Raw genomic sequence first — 9,545 nt, 5'->3', positions numbered from 1 at the left:
ATGTTACTGACCATCCTAAGTAGCATTTCACTGCAGGTTGTGTGGTTGTGTGTGACCAATAAAAATATAATTTGAACAATTGTGGTTATAAAATGCGTAAATATGTACATTTAAATAGTGCAGTCAAATCTTGCACATTCAAAAAAGAAACATATCTGAATCTTTGATGGAATCAGCAAGACTGTTGAAGTCCTTCTTTTCCTCTACTGTCTCTTTCTCTTGCTCTCTTTCTCTCCCTCATTGTGAAATATCTTATATCAAAGGAAAGGAAGAAGGAGAGCATGAATGAGGCTAGAGCTTGTTCTCATCTCTAGTTTCAATCGCCTGTTGCAGTCTCATTTTTGTTGTCACATTTTTGTCTTCACATATGTTTTCCATCATTCGGTTTGCACTTTCCTTCTCTAAGGATCTGTTACCCGTTTTTTCCTCTCCTTCCTCGCTTTCCTCAGTTTTCATTCTTCACCCCTACTCTTTTTCTCTTTGGCTGGAGATAAAAGCTCACAAGGACTATTTAGCAGACCTTTCACTTGTGTTAGGTTTAGAATAGTATAATACTGTGCATACTGTAGAATGTAATATAATGCTACTGTAGAAACTTCAGAGTTCACTAAACACCCAGTGGAATTCTGTTTGACATTTGGCAATGGAAATTCTAGTGTTTAGAAAGATAAGATGTGATGGCTATGTGAATATAAAATGATTATAGATATTTTTCTACTTCTAATTAAGTCAGAATCAAATGCAAATAGAGCTGAGCAGGTAACAGTAAAAGGCTTCATTAAAATGGCTCAATAATAGTATTTTATCTTAAAACCAGAGCCTTGAAATACATTCACACACGCAACGAATTCAATATGGCAAGTTGTGCATCACTGTACTATGAAGTATCCAGCATGCATAACAACTTAGTGGGTGCATCAGTGGGTGATGCAGCTGGTATTCAACAAATCAGGACATGGATCTCAGGTTCTCTTTGGTCTTCACCACTATTGTTACTGCAAAAGTCTTTGATGCAGGTATCAGTCGCACAAATCAGGAGATGGATCTTCTGCTTTCCTTATTTCTATTGGTCTTTGGATCATGGGTACTTTACTCTCTTCACTTTCACAGTTTTTTTGGATCATTTACTCTACTCTTCATTTCATTGTCTTTTAGATCACGGGGTACTCTACTGTCTTCACCTCTATTCATATTTGGATTATGGGTACACAACGTTCTTTACTTACACTTCTAATAGGATCATGGGTATTCTATATTGTCTTTCCTACAATTAGTAGTCAGATTACGTGTTCTCTATTGTCTTCGATCTTGTCGCTGTTCGCTGCATCGAGTTAAACTTTTCTCACCTTTGTTGTTGTTCCTCTTTTTGTATATTTGTCAACTCAACATGGTGGTTTTTCAGGGTTGAATAGCTTTCTCACAGTGTGTGATCACTATGCTCACGTCCCCAAATACAGCACATAGAGTGGGACATGTACCAGGGTTTGATTTAAACCTATTAAACTCTACACATGTTCTTGGAGTTGCAATTTTGCTTTGTTCTTTAATTCTACACCACTGGAGTTTTAATTACAACTGTGATATGAAGTCTGAAAGATCTCACTAATGTTAAAGAGATCTGTTTATTTATCCTGACTCCAGAAATAAGCCTTGCCACATGTTCTGGCTTTGAACATTCACACAATCTTCACAAAAAGGGTGACGCAAGGGAGAAGGAACTGTAAAGCTTCTCCAGTAGGGGGCAAATTATTTTTTAACTGCTTCTTTAAAGGGGGAATAAAAAATACACATTATTGGCAAAAAAATGTCGTTCACTGCCAGTGGTGGGATTTTGTTTTACACATAATTGTCAAATATATTATGGAACATGTATGCACGTTTTTTATGTAATGCAGGGTGTGAGTGTGTGTGTGAGTGTGTGTGAGTGTGTGTGAGTGTGTGTGAGTGTGTGAGTGTGAGTGTGAGTGTGAGTGTGAGTGTGAGTGTGAGTGTGTGTGTGTGTGTGTGTGTGTGTGTGTGTGTGTGTGTGTGTGTGTGTGTGTGTGTGTGTGTAGCCCTCTGCTGGATGTTTATTTATATAATAAAGAAATCCACCCAGGTTGGCAGACCTGATCAAAAGAAAAGTTTAAGCAGGTGACAAATCATTTTTATTGCATTATTGCTGACAGAGCATAATAAAATGAGGAACAAAGTTTTAAATGAACAAATCAAAGATGACTTTATAACTATTAGTGATATTTGACATGTTCTGGTAGTCTGATCATTGCAAATTTCAAATGATGAATATTCCCTATTTATGTGTAGCATTCTTTTTTTTTTTTTTTTTTCGGAAGCAGGGAACAAATCCGGTCAACAATTATAACGAGATATGCTGATGCCAAGGTGATGCAGGAGATCATTTTTCTCCTTCACAGTTTCATGGTTTGATCCTGAGATATGCTGGTTGCTTTTGAGTTTTGCTGATGTCCACAGGGACTATAAGCCGCTACTTTTTTCCTATGCTTTGAACCCCTGGGTTTTTCCTGGTTTTACAAACTTCAAGCCAAAAAACTGAGCGACATAACATTTAGACCAATGAAATTTCCAAATGGAAACGAAAAAACGCACCTCACCTGTGTTCTGAGCTGCACGGCATAGGGAGAAAAAAGATTTTTTTTTTTTTAAACACACGACGATGCCAAAAGATAAACTCCCGAGAGAAATAGTTGTGAAAGAAGGGAGGAAGACAGTGAACAATGACTTTCTTGGTAGGCTACTGTTTAGATACAAGACGTTGTAACGCGTTGAGTCTGGGTGAAGGGAGAGCTCACTAACTCCAGTTGCAACAGAAATTATATAAGCACAGACAGGTTTCCAAAACTCGTGCTTTTTTTATTTTTCTTGGCAACAGCGTTAAGGGTTAGTCAAAGAAACTTAGAAATCAGCATAAGAAAATAATAAGGACATATTCCTCATCTTGAACACACGCAATAATACTGGAAAAATGCAGTGGCAGGCTATTCCCAATATACCGCTATGCTCCTAAAGGAAGCGCAACATTTTTCACCCGTTACACCTTGTGTAACGTGTCTTTTGTTAAAGCCTGTGTAAAGTATATTAGTGTAGACGGCTTATAGACAGGTGCGGCTTATTTATGTTAAAAATAAAAATCTTTATAAAATTCAGTGGGTGCGGCTTTTATATGGGTGCGCTTTATAGTCCGGAAATTACGGTAATCAGGAATGGTTTCTTGATACTGAGAAGCTGCATCAAATCAAAATCAAAATCTTATCTAGAGCTGATTTAGTTATTTTATTTGGTCTAGTTCTATTTCTGAATGCATTACTTATGACATAAAAATCGAAATGGAAATGAAGGATTTGAAGAATGAAGGTTCTAATTATGCTTCAGCTGCTCCTACTTTGTGGATTATACAACTGCAACTGCCAAATAATGCATGTAATTTATGATCAGTTGGGTTGATGTGTTCACTGTGATAGCAGTCTGAACATTGCTGCCTACACTGCCCAAAATGGCAAAAGTTGAAGCTTATAATTGAACTAATATTTAATCACTGGTCAGGAAATGTGCAAGAATGAAACATATAGCTGAAGATAGTAGGGGAGAGCTTATCTTTAATTGTTTAAGCCATGAGGGTAAACGTCTGGCCTTTTTTCATTTTTTTATTTTAGAAAGAGTCAATGATGTTGCGTTCAGTATTGATGGTTTTAAACAGTCAATGAGTAACCGGACATGCATAGAATTTTAATCATTAACTTGGTTCGTCCTTTGCTTTCAAGAAGACTTGGGTATTATTCTCATGTCTAGCTTTTCCTAAAGTTTTTTTTCTTCTGAATTTAAATGTTATTTTAGCTTAATGTTTGCCATATTGTGTTTGGCCCAATATGGAGGAGGTCTCAAAAATTATTTCACACAAAAACTGCCATCAAATATAAAAATGTATACACTATAGTGCCAAATTTTTGTATAAGCCTGGTCATACTACATGCTTTTTGAGCATCGCATTTCAAGTTTAGTTCCAATTAGCTCTTATAATTCACTCCACTCTTTATGCCATTAAAGTCAGGTACTGATGTAGGTGAGGTATGGAGGCCTGGGGTGCAGTCAGTGTTTTAATTAATCCCAAAGGTGTTCAGTAAGGTTGGGATCAGAGCTCTGTGGCACCCCCACTCAAGATCTTCCTCTGCAAACCATGTAAACAATATTTTAATGGAGTTCACTTAATGCACAGGGGCATTACCATGCTGGAACAGGTTTGGGTTTTCAAGTGAATGTAAAAACGTTTTTATTATACCGCATACAAAGAAATCCTATACAATTGTGTGCCACCAGCTTTGTAGTAACAGTTTGGAGCAGAACCACATATGTCAGGAAAGGTCAGGTGTCCCAATACTTTGTCCATATAGTATATATAGGGTACGGTGACATCAGTTCAGTTAATTTTCTCAAAACGCATAAAATCTTTTTTAAAACTTAAACTTTCTAAACTTTTTTGTACTTTTGCATTTTGTATGACATTGTCTGCTATTAAGCACTCCATCTTTTGATCAGTATATTTGGATGAAATTACTCACGTTTAAGTCTTTGGTTATGCTCTTTCTACACTGTACACCCTGGAACTAAGTTAGGGATGTTATATTTAAGACTTTTGGCTTATTCCATAATGGTGATGGTGATGACAATTGGGAATCTATCTCAGCTTTTCTTTTAGTCTGCTTTTATCTAACTCCTCCAATTCCTTTTAAGTAAGCACTCAAATTACTGTCATGGGTGGGGGTGAAATCCCAGACATCTCTGCTCTGGACTGTTCTTTGGTTTTGCTTTTGAATGAATGAGCACAAGTGAGCGTTAAAAGAAAGGGGGAGTGGGGGTATGTGCTTTTCATTTTACCTCACTCACAGGAGTGAGGTGAATGAGAGCGAAGTGCACTGAAGAGCAAAGAGCAAAGTGCACTGGAAAGGACAAGTAGAGGTTGAGGGACAGGCAACAGTTCAGAAAGAATAAAAGAGCACGAGAGAAATAGAGAGTGCAGATGAAGGAGGGAGAACTGCAAATAACAGGCTGAATGTTGAAGATTGTTGGCTGCAGTAAAAGTGTTTTGCAGGAAGTTTGGTTTGGCTCCATGGCTTTATCCTCCCTTCTGGTCCAGCCATCTTATCTTTCCCCTGTTTACTAATCAGCACTGCTGCCCCTCCTTGGGCTTTTTACAGGCGTGGATAATTACACACATACACACACACACTACAATACATACAGTACACACTACCATAACACCACATTATCTCATTACACACTGAGACCTGAGATCTCTAAGATCAGTTTCTCACTTCTCTCAGTTTCTCACTTCTCTCTATTGGAGAAAAAATAAATAAATCTCATGTTTTGAAAACTTAATAGTGGTGTGGTGCTGTGACAGGATTACCCATAATCCTCTCTGAGCTGTATTTTTGGGCCTGTTTGTAAACAAGTGGACAAATGAAGAAGATTTAGAGATGATCTCTGTACTTACCCAGTACTTACTAGCAGAGACATATTTTCACTTTCAGCAACTTTTCCTAGGAGACCAAATCACTGTAAATATATTATATCAAGTGTCAATGGATCAAATGCTTATTATTAAGTAAGAGAGACATTAGCAGAAGGTAGTTTTGCGTGTGCGCAAGTAATACATCACCTTTCTTCTTTTGACTAAAGAATCCGAAAATCCATTAGATGTTCAGTAGATTTTCAGGTTAATCTCGTCCCGCTAACAGATCGAGAACATTAGAGCTTTATGCAAAAAAGAGAGAGATTTTCTATGAGGCAGTTTGACAGTTGTGTCTGTTTTGACCGTTTTAATTCTGATAGCTGGAGTTCACTATTTAGTAAAATAAGCACTTAACATCTGCCCGAGATAATTTCTCCGAATCACTTAGCCTTTTGATTAGTATTGTAAAAGAATCATCCACTCGCTGTGATCTTTGGATAAAAATGGCAAGAGAAGAATTTGCATGTGTAGTCTGGTAAACTTGTAGCTGTTGCGACTTACCACGGATAACTGCATTAAATTCCTCACATGCAAAAATAAAGGAAGAAAAAGATATCAAAATGAGGGGGGTTTTTTTGTGCTCAATTTGATCTCAATGGCAAGTTCAGATCTTAGAGTAACTGCAAATTTCGCATGAGTTGACATGCATTAAAAATCATTATAGAAATGTATCTAATATTAAAAATAGTGGATGAAGTATGCAAACCATGTATTTGAGTTAAAGTACACTAGGTAAAATGTTACCAAAGTAAAAGTAAACTGCTTAGTTAATTAACTTAGATTATTTGAAAAGACTCCAATCTATTTTTTGAATGAGGTTAATTAGTTAAACACTGATTAATATCTATTAAATAATTACTCTCAAAATGTTATGCTTGTTATTGAAATGATGCTGAACTGTAAGCTACAGTAAGTAAATACCACCAAGTGCCAATCAAAACAATTTCAAAATGGTGCCCTCTACACTGATTGGTGGCTTGCTGTGTGCTTGACCAGTTATGTATTAATTTTCTCTAATAAAAAGGAATGACTGATCTTGCAAAATGTAGTTGAGAAAAAACATTATATATTTGACTTCAAAATGTAGTGGTCAAAGTGAAAGTCTCCCCAAATGGAAATACTTGAGTAAAGTACAGATATGCGAAAAAGCTACTTATGTATAGTAACAAATTAAATTTACTTTGTTACTGTGCACTACTGAAAATCAGATTTATCACAGTGATGTACAATAATTTAAAGGATTTTTAGAAATTTGGGGGAATTTTTAGGTAACTATAATGTAGTTTTCTAATGACAAAAAAACCCCAAAACGGTTTATGCAAATATAATACTTGCTCTTCGGCTGTTTGGATGAACAACAATTTGCGCAGGTTTTACTACCAACTTTTGATAAAATGTGTAAATATAAAGCTATAATTAGAAAGCTGAATCCAATCTGTTTCCAGAAGGTTAGAATTTGAGAATTCTCCGTTGTTTTCATGAATAAGGCGTGTGAATGTGAAGTTAGCAGTGAGGGGATCCTCCTGAACATTTGCTCTTATTCGATCAGTTTTTGAACAAGACTATGAAAATACACAGTTGCCTTCTGCTGATCTGTTGCACTTTTATTTTCAGGTGTTAATGGCCTTAGTTGTCTCGTGGCTGATTGGCATTTGGGCCGCAGGAGGTCATGCTGGGTGGGGTTCCTTCTCTTGGGAAACTGTAACACTACTCTCACAAATGAACAGGAAGAAGGCCTGGGTCCTGTCCAGTGGGGTGAATGTGTGTCTCTCTCGCTCTCTCTCTCTCTCTCTCTCTCTCTCTCTCTCTCTCTCTCTCTCTCTCTCTCTCTCTCTCTCTCTCTCTCTCTCTTTTCTGACAAACACCCTCCTGTCATTCCACAACGGTGTGATAACAATCGCAAAGGGAAAGGAAATTGTGCCACCCTTCCAGATTGTGGAGAGAAGGAGTGCGGGGGTGCGGGAGGAAGAGAAAAGAAGAGTCCAGGGCTTTTCAGAGGAGCTGGGAACCAGAGAGGAGCAAAAGAAAGTAGTGGAGGAAACAAGGCTCAGGTTGCGCACTGGAACAAAAGGCACCTGGTGTGTGTGTGTGTGTGTGTGTGTGTGTGTGTGTGTGTGTGTGTGTGTGTGTGTGTGTGAGTGTGAGTGTGTGAGTGAGTGAGTGAGAACTAGAGAGAGTGAGAGCGAGAGTAAGCGAAAGGCACATTAAGAGCACCTGAGAGGCATGTTAAGTAATAGTCTAGATAGAATTGCCTAAAAAAAGAGGAGGAGGGCAAAAGGAGGTGCATGAGCTCAGCATCTAAACAACTGGGAGGAGAGAGAAAGTGAGAGAGAAAGTGAGAGAAAGTGAGAGAGAGAGAGAGAGAGAGAGAGAGAGAGAGGTGGTGGTATGCAGTCACGTTGCTTCGTTTCTCAATCTTCACATCTCATTTTCTGAAAGTGAGAGCCTGCATATGAGTGTCTCAACATTTACTTTTTGAGCCTGGCTTGTATTTGATCCACACGTTGTCTCTGCGTGTGTGGGTGTGTTTGTGTGTGTAGGACAACTTGGCACTCTTTCTGAAAGGCTGCGAGGAGTTGGGATTGAAAGGCTCTCAGCTGTTTGACCCTGGAGATCTTCAGGACACACGCAGCACCCGGTAAGCCCACTTTGCCATGTTTGTCCACCTGCTCAGGTGGTCTCTGACTCATGAGTCTTTATTTATCATGGACTTACTGAGATATTTAAAGAGTTAAAGACAGTATTTGGTAAAAAAAATCTAATGCAACTACTTTATTAAACCAAATGCTTTCTATCAGGTATGCCAGGTATTCTCTTACCTGAAATCTGTTTCGAAAAAAAGAATCCATTAAACAAATATTATAATAATGACACAGTGTTGAACAGAGCTACTGTAGGACCTGTAAACATGGAAAAAAACTAAATGTACCATGTAGCAGAAGGTTGCAGCATTAGGGGCTGTATTGTTGTGGTTTCAGTGTGGGGAGTAAAACAAAGTGGTGAGTGCTGTTATAGGAAAATAATCTTCAACATGTTGGTATGAGGCTTGAAATTTTCCAATAACATTTTCCAATAACAGCATTTTTTCCTTTTATATTGAAACTGTGTCTAAAATGTAGTCAATATTAAATTTTTTCACTTATTACAGGAGCCAACTTGATTCTATGTTTATACATTTATAGTTGGATTTATTGTTGTAACATGTTAGTTCCAGGTTGGTTACCACATCGATTATTACACCTATTAAGAGATTCTTCCTAATTAACTCACAAGTTTCGGCTAAATGGAGTTCGTGGAATCCGTGTGCTTCGATTCGAACATCCCATTCCACATTTAGTACCCATTTGCTGTCAAAATAAATTCCACTCTTCGTTTTTGCAGTGTGCTTGTGGTGATCTGTGCTACAAACACAAATTCAGGTACTAATGTAGGTAAGAATTCCTGAGGTTACAGTTAGTGTTCGAAAGGGTTGAGGTCGGAGCTCTATAGCAGGCCACTCAAGATCTTTCACGCCATCTCAAGTAAAGGATATCTTCATGGAGCTGGCTTTGTGCACAGGGGCATTGTCATACTGGAACAGGTTTAGGTCTCCTAGCTCAAAGACATTCTATATACATTTGTGCCTTTGTGATAGCAATTCAGGGAAGAAGAAAAAGTCAATTGTCTCAATCCAGTGTCCATACAGTGTATTAAAGCCACTGCTTTATTTCTGACTCTGACACTGGAGACTCATCCCCAAAATAGGTTACATAAACATCCTTAATATCTACCAGCTTCATTAATTATATAGTTTTTCTTTTTCTCTCTTACAAGTAATCTTTGATTATCTATTAAATACACTCTCCAAGTTTCTACAGATTTGGCTTAATCCACATCGTAACACCTTAGCAATTACATCGTTTCAGAGTGTAAGTGTTCAACTTTTTTTAATAACATTTGCCAATAGTGATTGACACATTTTTATGCTTTTATGCTTTTACAGACTTCTATGTCATGTTATTTAGCTATCTGGTGCTGT

Source organism: Silurus meridionalis, chromosome 5 (assembly GCF_014805685.1).
Source record: "Silurus meridionalis isolate SWU-2019-XX chromosome 5, ASM1480568v1, whole genome shotgun sequence".
NCBI lineage: Eukaryota > Metazoa > Chordata > Actinopteri > Siluriformes > Siluridae > Silurus > Silurus meridionalis.
Note: the sequence above shows the minus strand (reverse complement) of the source record.